This window comes from Silene latifolia, chromosome 9, assembly GCF_048544455.1.
Source record: "Silene latifolia isolate original U9 population chromosome 9, ASM4854445v1, whole genome shotgun sequence".
Lineage (NCBI taxonomy): Eukaryota > Viridiplantae > Streptophyta > Magnoliopsida > Caryophyllales > Caryophyllaceae > Silene > Silene latifolia.
The window spans coordinates 178,399,982-178,412,491 of NC_133534.1; the positions used below are offsets into that span (position 1 = coordinate 178,399,982).

At 40.0% G+C, this 12,510-nt stretch overlaps 1 non-coding gene across 1 annotated transcript; it reads left to right on the forward strand.

Annotated features, from left to right (window-relative positions):
* The first annotated feature begins 951 nt into the window (after positions 1–951).
* On the forward strand, positions 952–1,058 carry LOC141604459 (small nucleolar RNA R71). The gene has a single exon (XR_012526157.1). It is a non-coding gene; the product is annotated as a small nucleolar RNA R71 (small nucleolar RNA).
* Positions 1,059–12,510: the final 11,452 nt, after the last annotated feature.

A 12,510-nucleotide genomic window follows, 5' to 3' on the forward strand; every position in this document is an offset into this window, starting at 1 on the left:
TGCAGAATTTTTTCCTTATCACTAGCTTCCACAACTTCATCCTCAACTTGCTTCTTCGGTGCTTCATACCTTGTACCACTTCTCAAGTGAATGGCACTAACCGTTTCATGTCTTGGGGGATTACTTTGAGGTGGTAATTGCCCCTTTTGTCTTTGTGAGCTTGAAGATGCTAGTTGAGTCAATTGGGTTTCCAACATCTTGGTGGGAGCTAGAATGTTGTTGATGGTGGTTTCCTTTGCTTGACTATCTTTTTGCATTTGAGTGAAAAATTCTTGTTGATTCTTTTGCATTTGGAGGACCGCTTTTTGAACATCAAAACCTTGGTCATTTTGGTGATTGTATGGATTTTGATTTTGGTAACCTTGGTTTTGGTTGTAAAAGGGTCTTTGATTTTGGTTTCTCATGGGAGGTGGGGTGTATGTTGTTTGAGGGTTTTGAACATTATGGCTTTTGTAGGAGAGATTTGGATGGAATTTGGTGTTTTCATTGTAATAATTGGAATAAGGGGTACCACTCTTGTATGCTTGGAAAGCATTCACTTGTTCATTTGTTCCCCTACATTCACTTTGGTCATGTCCCAAAGTTCCACAATTCTCACATATCCCACTTGGGATTGATGAGGATGCCGTCATGGCATTAACATGATGCTTTGGTGATTTTGAGGCTTCTTCAAGTCTAGCCATAGCTTGTTCAAACTTCAAATTGATTGTGTCAATGTGAGCACTAAGTTGAGCACCCAATTGAGTAACGGAGTCCACTTCATGCCTTCCTCCTCTAGTAGCCTTGCGAGGTCTACTATATTGTGAGTTATGGACCGCCATTTCCTCAATCTTGTTCCATGTTTGATTGTCATCAACTTCAGTGAATATTCCATTTGATCTCATGTTGAGAATGTTCCTTGAATCTTCATATAGACCGTTCCAAAATTGTTGTACCAAGAACCACTCGCTAAGTCCATGGTGAGGACATGAGCGACAAATTCCCTTGAACCGCTCCCAAGCTTCATACAAAGATTCTTCATCCCTTTGCTTAAAACCCGTAATTTGAGCTCTTAGCATGTTAGTCTTTTCCGGTGGGTAAAACTTTTTGTAGAACGCTAGAGCCAACTTCTTCCAAGAATCAATTCCGAGAGTGGCCTTATCAAGGCCCTTTAACCATTGTTTCGCGGTGCCAATTAGAGAAAAATAAAATAAGACCCATCGAATTTGGTCTTGAGTTACACCGGTTTGAGAAATCGCATCACAATAGTCACAAAAGGTTTCCATATGAGAATGAGGGTCTTCACTAGGCATCCCCCCAAATTGGCTCCTTTCGACTAATTGGATAAAGGCGGATTTGGCAATAAAATTTCCGGTCAAATGTTGTGGTGTGGGAGTACCATTTGGTAGGTTCTCCTCGGTGGGTACGGAATGTGATGAAAACTTAGGCATTGTAGGTTGATTTTGTGGGGTATTTTGTGTTGGGTTCTCCTCACCTTCTCTTGCAAAAGGGTTGATGAACTCAATAGTTGGTTGAATATCCACAACCTCACTAATACCTCTCAAATTCCTCCTAGCAAATCTCCTATTGTTTGTCAAGGTTCTTTCAATTTCACGATCAAAAGGTAACAAATCACTTTGTGACCTTCTAGACATGCAAAATATCAAACAACTCGAAAACAATTAGAACAAACCTTGAGGAGTTTTACTTCCCCAAGGCAAAGAAAGACACAACTAATAACAATATAAGAAAATCTAAATCAAGTTAACACCGTCCCCGGCAACGGCGCCATTTTTGATCGGTCCGTTTCGTGTTCACAATTGAATAGATGTTGTCGTTGGGTCACGTCCGAATCAAAACACAATTTATAACTTCACAAACAACTCTACAATTAGTAAAGAGGCAAGTAAAGGTCGGATCCTAAGGGACGGGAATTGAGATGAGATTTCTATCGAAACTAGCGGTGTCTTAGGGGTGTCACAATTTAGGTTGATGTAGAAGGTCACTAACTAAAAAGCAATGAAAGTAAATAAGCAAGATGAAATAAAAGGGTTGTAAAAAATTGATAAAAAGCACTAGGGTATCATTGGGTCATAGGGGAATCATGGGAATTGATCATACAAACATGTTCTCAAATTATAAGCAAGAAATTATTGTTGTGATGGATTGAGTTGGGTTATATCTTACAATCCTAGGAAAGTTTGGGTCCCGGAGCCGAATCAATTAGATTGTACAACACCTACAAGTCGACTTAGTCTTTCCTACTCAACAACATGCATGGTCTAATGAGACTCGAGTTGGTTTATGTCTTACAAGTCTCATTGAAAAGATAGGTGATGGGTAAAAAATGCAAGGATTCATAGGCTCACATTTCATCAAATATAACATGTGCATGAGTTGAGATCAAAACAAGCAAGCAAATAAACCATGAAAACATATTAATTTAGACATGAATCATTCCCCATGTTGGTTTCCCCTAATTACCCATTAACCCTAGCTAGGTCACTACTCACTCATTATCATGTTGATCATACTAGCAAGGTTGTCAATCATACCAACAAAAGGAAACATGATGAACAAATGAAAGTAATTAACAATAATTAAAAAGGGATTAAGAGAATTATACCTACTAATGATTCCAATAATAAAGCAAAGAATAAAAGAAGTACTTGATGCTTGATTGAGAGGTTGTCAATCTCCCAATAATAACCCAAATAATCTTCAATTACCCAAAATAAAGGATGAACAAAAGAGAGATTAAGGAAATAAAACTTGTATTAAAACTTGATTAATTGTTGATTACAATACTAAAGAGAGATTTGATAGATATTAACTACTCTAATAATTGATAAGAAGAACATGCTCTTCTAATTAGATTAATAGGGTATTTATAGTGGAAATTAGGTGGATGCATTAGGGTTAACTAAGGGCTAAACTAGTAATTACACTTTTTAGATTGAGCAGGGAGAAGCCGGTATTTTTCGAAGGAAGGGCTTCTTTCTTTGATGCACGAAGAGACGAATTCGTGCTGGGCTGGAATCCGGGCGTTTTGGTGTCGGGGGGGCGGTTGTAGCAGGGAAAGACGGGCGTCTTCAAGGGAATCCAGGCGGATTCTGGTGGCTGCTTACCCGGGCGTCTTTGGCAGAAGACGCACGGATTGTGCTGCGGAGGACGGGCGGATTCAAGGTAATCCGCTCGGATTGTAGCTCAGCATTGTTTCTTCTTCTTTTCTTCCCTTTTCTTCATAAAATCCTTGGGGATTTCCTCGGGGATGCAAGGATCCTTTCTCAACATTGCTCATCTACTATCATATGTACAAAGGCATTCTAATGTTGTCTCTCCTTGATGCTTGGTCATTGAATTCAATCAATTTGGTCTTGTTTTGCCATGAAAATGCAAGATTTGCACTCCTTTCCTACCAAGGGATCAAAATCTCAAAGAATATGCAAAACAAAGAACTAAAGACAATAAATGACCCAAATATGCACTAAAAAGCATGGGAACAAGGCTAATTCGGGGGCTAAATATGCGCTAATTATGGTCACATCACAAGTGTAATTCAAAAGTTTGAGAAAAGAGTTTTCAAAAACACTTATAATACTCCAATATGATACCGTCAAATGGCTCACTTCGAGAAAGGCCAAATAGATTGTTTATGCGTTAAAGAGTTTAGGCATATGATAACAATTGAACGGTTAGGTAGTCCAATTTCGCAATAAGTTGAGATTTTGCCACATGTTGCACTCACTTTATAGTAATTGACTCTTACTAAGTGTATAAAATATCACGAATGACGTGAAGAGAGGTCTTCATGAGATTCATTTTTGCTTGATTGAAGCAAAGAGGAATGTGAAAGTGAGTGGGAGTTAAGAAGAATCAACCCTAGATGTATGCGATAGAACAAAGTTGAAAGAGACATATACTCAATGGATAGGCTAGTTCCACTATCTTGGTATGAGATACCAAGTATGGGTAATTTCTTTGTAAAGAAGTTTACATGAATTGACAAAACGTAAGACGTCTAGCATAGGACATTTTTGTATCGAAGTGTTGCTAGAGTAGCAATGATTTCGATGGGGACAAATGTACTTAAATTTAGTTTTAAAAGAATGTAATTATCTATGTTTATACATAGAAGGCATCACTCATGTGATTTAAAACAAAATGTTGTACCTAATCCTATGATAACTTGGTGGTTGGTTTAGACCCCTTAAGTTAGAGGAATTTTACATTCTTCACGAAAACTAAATGTTATACTATCTTGTAGATTTTAAAGTCTCTAATCTGGTGAACCCAATTGATCAAACCTCAAGTAAATCCGTTTCAAACGAGTGAACGAAAAGTACATTGAACAACCATTTGATTGAGAATGTTATGGTGTGTGTGCATAAATTATGTTTTCTTTTGCAGAAGAGAAACACAATAGTGAGGTGATTGACCATATACATACGGATGTGTAAGGCCGATAGTATATATATATATATATATATATATATATATATATATACTTCGTTACTTTTACCGTAATGTTAAGTAGATATGAAAACCTCATATCTATTTAATAAGACATAAAAGTGATTTATGAAACGTGGAATATTTTCAAAATGAAGTAGCAAACCAAAAGCACGTCAAGATCAAGATGTTGATCGGAAGTTTCAAAGTAATAACTTTGAAGATCAAATGGGTAATATCAAGTAATGACCTTGATAATCACTAAGAAGATTGTGAACCAGTTCACATAATACCTTCTCCTAAGGACACCATAGAGTATGGTGTAGTCAAGAAGATAAACCAAACTTTATGAGATATAGTTTGAGGTTTTTCGCAATTTTGTAAGCAATTTTCTCACTAAAAGTTTAAAACCCGACTATAATAGCCTTAATGACTCCATATGAGATATGGGTAGGGAGGGTCCCTAACTTGTCATTATTATAAATTTGGGACCATAAATGTTTATGCTCAGAACCAATTTATGTATTTGTGAGGGTTATCCAAAATTGAACCACTTGGTTTTTACTCCTCCAAAACGAGAACAAAGAGTTTGTGTCTCGTAATGCTGTCTTTCCAGAAAGTCTTTTATTTTCTGGAAGACAGAGTGGGAGAAATTTTGAACTTACGGAAGTCCAAAACCCACAAACTGAGTATAATGCAAGAAGACGTTCTTTATTGTGGCTCAGTGGTTATAAGGAGATAATTTTGCGATAATATTGCGTTACTTTTCAAAAGTGACGAATCTTAAACTCTCATCAAAGACTTTTCTATAGTATGAACTCTATGTGATGGTGTGTCACCATGCAATTCGAATTGATCTCCTTGCACACGATGCGATAAGGAAGGAAACACGAGATGTTTTCGAGACTTGATTTAAGGTGAATACTTTGGTTGGTTACCTTGATCTTGTCGTAAAGGTTACATAAGATGTTCAAAATTTGGGCTTGTTATAGAGAGTTTGTGACAACCCAAATGCCTTTATCAATTCGTATGGTCTTAGCATTATAGCCTCTCATGAGGATGAGTTCAGGCAAAAGGATAACGAAACTTTCTCCTTGAATGTATCTTATGAAGGGAGAAGTTTTGTTGATGTTGTCAATGATAAGAAGCCTAGCATGCTTGAAAGATCCCTTTTGTGATCTATATACATCAAAGAGTTGGAACTTTGGGTTCAATCATGTAGTCTATCAAAATGGTATTACTCGAGTGTCGAGGTACCATGATGATACATGGAGTTTAGTAGGAGCTAAAGTGAGTTTCTTAGTCTAAAATATGTGCTTGACATATTATTGACTAGAAATGTAGCTAAGGTGATATTTCTTAGTCTAAAATATGTGTTTGACATATTAGTGACTAGAAATATTCTCGGGTGAATACTTGAGAGTAGCATGGCGCATATTAAATATCCGGATCTAATGAGATAGATCTCTATGGATATTAGCATTATAGTCAAGAGACTTATGTGATAAGATTCTTAACTCGTTCAAGTTGTTGAACAATTAATATGATCTCTTGTGCTTCCGCTGCAGGATATATTAAATATGCTAAAAGCTTCTCTCGTCGGGACTTATCATGTTTAGAATATGAGAAGTCATTACCAATCATTTCCTATTGAGTGTCACTAGATGATTATCAAGAGCATCCTTGAGTACTTGAGAAGCACTGAGGATTTACTCTTGTAGTTTGGAGGAATTTATGAATTTTGTGTAAAAGGATTACACGGAAATATTCCTATGCTTATAAGATGTTATGGGCCTCGTTAAGGAATGGTTAGCATGTAAGAGTGCTCTATGCATAAAGAATAATATGTATAAGAAGTTATACATATGTGTATAAGAAGTTATACATGTATAAAGCTAACATGTATGTGGAGTCATACATAAAAGACGGCATATGAAGGATGTGTATGTATAAGTGTTATACGTACAAATCATGAACGAAAGCTAAGTAAATTACAACATCCGATGTTGTAAGAGAGATAGTTGATAACCGGAATTTAATGGGACTAGAGTAGTTCTGTTAGCAAAATATCGTATCCCAAGAGACTGTGAAAACAGTGGGAGTGTTTGACTGGCTTTAGAACCAGAGTCTAAAAACTTGTTTAGACGTGTACTTAGAAATGCTCTATGTGATGAAAATATTGCATAGAACAAAGGAAAATAGCAATGGAAATTAGAGTGATGCAACTGTTGCTTATCCTCTAACCAAAGCCGTAGACATGATGGGTATGTCATCTCAATGTGAATTGAGGAGTATACCTTAATTGCTAAAGATCATTATGTAAATATTGGATAAAGAATTGATATTTACATAAGTGATGATCGCATTCATTGTTAGAGTTTCTTTAAGAACTCAATTATTCAGTTTGTGTAATACTACGTATTTATGAGTCTTTGGGTAATCTATCGAGTAGGCCTTACTCTGTCGAGTAAGGGTGAGTTGCAGTTTAAAATAGTTTCTGACCTGTTGGGTACTCGATCGAGTAACGTGGATACTCGATCGAGTAAGGGGGCACTCGATCGAGTACCCTAGCTACTCGATCGAGTAGCCGGTTTACGGGGGGATGATTTCTCGGGTTTTGTTAATAATGCGATTAAGTATATAATATCTTCCGTCATTGTTCTTTAAACACTTTTAAAACCTAATCACTTTCAAAAAGAGAAATCAAAGTACGTTCTTCGCATCAATCGCATTGTTGGGAAATCTCGGAGCTTGGAAGGTCGGATTTTACCTTTCTTTATACCGTTGTGATCCTTGCGTCGAGGGTAAGACCTATATACCGTTTTTATAGTATTTCATTAAAGTTGGTTAAACCCTAATGCTGGGAATTGGGGGTTTTGTTGTACTTTATGATTGGTAGTGATTATATGTTTGTATGTTAGGGGGAGGATTCGTAGAGGAAGCGTTTTGATATCAGCTGTGAGATCGTCTAATTGTGTTGTGCTTTCCAGGTAGGGTTTCCCTACTCAGTATTAGTCCCATAATGTGTTGTGGTGTTTTATGGTTATTGAATATTATCATACTCGTATTCTGACGATTGCTGGATTTGGTTGCTGATAGTAGTTGTGATTGATTTTATCTGTCTGTGTTCTTCGGGGTGGGTCCCTGGCTGAGTGGAGTCACTTGCGGGAGTGGCTTCACGCCCATGATTCACCTTCTGTGGAACCCGCCACAGAAGGGATGTGCACATTAATGGATTTAGGTTTATCGCTCGATAGAGATGAGCGGGGCTTAGGTGGGAACGGTTGCGGTCCCCCACTGGCGGCGAGGAGTGACCTGTTGCGATGGGCACTCTGGCAGGGCTACACACTTTAGTGTGTAGTCAGGATTGTGGAGTTGGGTTTGGAGTTCGGAGAATATCTGTGATGATTGAGCTATTCGTTCTACTGTATTGTTGGTTTATATAAATTGTGTGATTAGTACTGACCCCGTTTAATGTTTTAAAAACTGTGGTGATCCATTCGGGGATGGTGAGCAGTTATTGAGCATGTATGAGTCGAGTTACTGGGATAGCTGGGATGTGCCACGGTCCGATGATAGAAGTCTTCCGCTGTAGCTTAGTAGTTTAATAACATTTCAGTTAATTCAGTAGACAGTTGGCTTTGAGAACATGTATTCGTATTTTGGATTTGGTTTTGAGATTGTAACCTTTCGCTAAAGTATTTCTATTTAAATGTTGTTTCGTTATTGTCTATTTGATTATCATAGCCTCGGGTAACCGAGAAGGTAGCATTCTTATACCTGAGTGGTCCTGGTAAGGCACTTGGAGTATGGGGGTGTTACAAAATGGTATCAGAGCGACGATCCTGAAACCTGTAACTAATGAATCCAATGAATATAGGGAGTCAATTAAAATGAACCCGGGGTAAAGGTTGTAGGAGCTAATGCAAAGGCTTGGGAGACGTCCTAAAGTCGCGAACTCGCCCTACAATTTTGAACCGGTCACATGGGGTGTATATGTCAAGGTCGTATGTGATGTTTGTTAGTTTGTATGTGAATGTGGAGATGTATGGTGTAATTGCTGGATGTTTGGAGTAGAAGGTTGAGTTTGTGCATGAAAGGTTGGTGAAGTATATAGAACTGTTGTTTGAATAAGAAGCATGTGGGTTGTTTACTATGTGGCGTTTGATAATATGATATCGTTGAATTGTTGATCATATGAAAAGCTTGGTAGAAATGCATGCTTAACTATTTTATATGTCGAGTTATAAAGTTGTATAGAATATGTTAGGATATGATATAGCATGCGGGTAGCATATTCGAGTTAGCATGACTCGATCGAGTGGGTCTGACTCGATCGAGTGGGTATTTGACGATTTTGCAACCAAAATCGTGTTTTTGTGCACTCGATCGAGTACCTCGGGCTACTCGGTCGAGTATGTTAGAGATCAGAAGGTCTGTTTGGGGTCTGATGTCGTGGCATTCGATCGAGTATGGTGGGCACTCGATCGAATAGCCTCTTACTCGATCGAGTAGGTTTAGGCACTCGATCGAGTGTGTTTTGGTTAGTCCGCTTTCGTGTTTTGAGGTTTTAGTGCGTATGTTTATGTCTACCTTTTCTTATATAGTTTCAAGATGCCGCCCAAGAGAAACGCTTATTATGAGAGAGCTGAGACCATGAACATAGATGATATCGTTAAGATGTTGGAGCATCAAGATGCTCTTACTGAGGCCTTAAAGAAAGTGGGAAAAGATAAGGATAAGGAGGTTGATCACTCTAAGATCAGTCTCTATATAGCGAGGTTTAACCCAAAAGAGTACAAGGGGGCCGGGGAACCAAACCTTCTTGATAACTGGCATCGTGAGATGGAGAACATACTAGACCTGGTTCACTGTCCTGATGAGATGAGAGTAGAGCAAGCTGCGTTCTACCTGAGGGAAGCAGCTGGCGAATGGTGGGATAAGGTGAAGGTGAGTGCTAGGGAGATGTATGTGAACCAGGGCTTACCTGATATACCTTGGGAAGAGTTTCGGAGGGCTATGAGGAAAGAGTTTGTACCGGAGCATGTGAGGAGTAAGCTAAGGGAGGAGTTTGATGGGTTTAAGATGACATCTGATATGTCAGTTGTTGAGTACTACAAGGAGTTTAATGAGAAGTCTAGGTATGCTGAGGATATGGGTTTGAGTGAGGAGAACCTGGCGCTGAGGTTTGAGAGGGGGTTAACCCCTAAGATCATAGATAAGCTACCTGTAGGAGTCCTTACTGATGTTAAGGAAGCTTATGAGAGGGCTGGGAGAGCTGAGAGGTTGGTGGAGATGGCTCAGGAGAGAGTGGGTGTTGAGAAAAGAAAGGCTGAGAGTGAGGGTGGTGGTCAATCCAGTCACAAGAAAGGCAACCACAATCAGGCTAGAGGGTTTTCTTCTGGGTTAGGGTTCAGTGCTGGGGCTTCCTTTGGGTGTGCCCGTGTGAGTAGTAGTGGTAGTTGGGGGATGACTTGGTTTGGCTGTGGCGGTGTAGGCCACAAGAGGCATGAGTGCACGAGTGCACCGGGAGATTTACAGGGATCGGCTCGGGGGAGCTATTCTCAGGGACCTGCACAGAGTTATGCGAGCAATAGACCGTCTGGGTAATGGTCTAACCGGGAAGTCGAGCTATCGGGGTGGAGGTAACAAAGAATGGCGGTAATTTTTATCAAGAACCACTACGAACAACAACAACAATCAATCGGGGGTCGGGTGTTAAGCCGACCACATCACCAATCTTGTCCGGGAGGTGGACAAAGACCATGGAAAGTCATGTTCATGATGGACAAGAAAGCAGCTGAGGAGGATGCACATGTTATCACTGGTACTTTTCTTGTTAACGGTATTCATACCTTTGTTTTGTTTGATTCGGGGGCGGTCGTTTGTATCTTCGAGTCATGTTAAACGGTTGGGTTTGGGGGTATATGAGTCTGTGAGTGAGAAATTTTTTATACCTTCGTGTGAGTCTGTATCATGTGGGAGGTTGTTTAGAGATGTTTCTATGATAGTTGGGCAAGTTGATCTACCTGTAGACTTGCTAGAGTTTCCTTTTGACGGTTTTGAGATGATAGTCGGGATGGATTGGTTGGGAAAGTATAAAGCTAAGATAGACTGTCATCAAAAGAAAGTGTCTTTGAGAGGGCCTAAGGGTGTTAGTGTGTCTTATCGTGGGTTTCTAGTCAAACCCAAAGTTAAGTTGATTACAGCTGTCACCTTGAAGTCTTATCTGAGGAAGGGATGCCCTTTGATCTTGTGCCATGTGAGAGATGACCGGATAGAGTCCGACAGTTGATCGGATACCGGTGGTGGGGAGTTTGCGAGATGTTTTTCCAGAGGAGATTCCGGGTTACCACCGAAGAGGAGATAGATTTCACGGTTGAGTTGAAACCGGGGGGGGGGCCAATCTCTAAGGCACCGTGCACGGATGGGTCCTAAAGAGATGGAGGAGCTCAGGAAACAGTTAGATGATCTGATAGAGAAGGGATACATTAGACCTAGTGTATCACCGTGGGGAGCACCAGTTCTTTTCGTGAAGAAGAAAGATGGGAGTTTGAGGTTGTGCATAGACTACAGGGAGCTGAACCGAGTGACGGTGAAGAACAAGTATCCTTTGCCAAGGATAGACGACTTGTTTGATCAGTTGAGTGGTGCATCAGTCTTTTCTAAGATTGATTTGAGGTCGGAATACCATCAGGTGAAGATTAGAGAGGTGGACATACCAAAGACAGCCTTCACGTCGAGGTATGGCCATTATGAGTATGTGGTGATGCCGTTTGGGTTATCTAATGCTTCGGCTGTGTTTATGGATTTGATGAACAGAATCTTCAGACAGTTTTTGGACAAGTTTGTGGTGGTGTTTATCGATGACATCTTAGTCTACTCTAAGACTAAGGAGGAGCATGAGGAGCATCTGAGGATTGTGTTGCAGACTTTGAGGGAGCATGAGTTATATGCTAAGCTGTCCAAGTGTGAGTTCGGTTAGAGAAAGTTGCTTTTAAGGGCATGTGATCTCTAAGGAGGGAGTAGTCAGGATCCGGCGAAGATTGAGGCGGTGACAAAGTGGGAAGCACCACGAATGTTCTTTGAGATCAGGAGTTTCTTAGGTTTAGCTGGATACTACAGACGGTTCGTGAAAGATTTCTCCAAGATAGCTAGACCTATGACAGCTTTGATGAGGAAAGAGAACAGGTTTCATTGGGATGAGAGTTGTGAGAAAGCGTTCCAAACATTAAAGGAGCGTTTGACCACAGCTCCTATCTTAGCATTGCCTGAAGGGATCGAGAACTTTGAGGTTTATACAGATGCCTCAAAGAATGGTTTGGGATGTGTGTTGATGCAGAACGGTAAGGTGATTGCCTATGCTTCTAAGCAATTGAAGCCGTATGAGGAGAACTACCCTACACATGATCTAGAGTTGGGTGCAGTGGTGTTTGCTCTTAAGATTTGGAGACATTACCTTTATGGGGTGACCTTTAAGGTATTTTTGGATCACAAGAGTCTCAAGTACATCTTCACTCAAAAGGAGTTGAACATGAGACATAGGAGGTGGATGGAGCTGATTGGCGATTATGACATGGATATTATCTACCATGAAGGGAACGCCAATGTTGTTGCAGATGCTTTGAGTAGGAAGAGTGTACACTCCCTGTGTACAGCTCTATCTTTGATGAGGTTGAGAGATGAGATGGGGAAGTTTGGGATACATATGATGCAGAGAGGGGATGCAGTGGGAGATTTGACAGTACAGCCTGATCTTTATGATGATATTCGAGGTAAACAGGCTTTAGATCCTAAGATGGTTGAGTGGAAAGCCGGAGTAGAGAAAGGGACAGTGTCCCGTTTTTCTATTCATACAGACTGTAGTTTGAGGTTCGATGGTAGGTGGTGTGTCCCTAATGATGAGGAGCTGAAAAAGACAATCATGACAGAGGCACATTGTACACCGTATTCAGTACATCCAGGTGGTGACAAACTATACAAGGATTTGAAGAACACGTTTTGGTACCTGGGATAAAGAAAGAAACAGCTGAGTTTGTGGCCCGTTGTTTGACATGCCAGAGAGTTAAAGGGGAACAG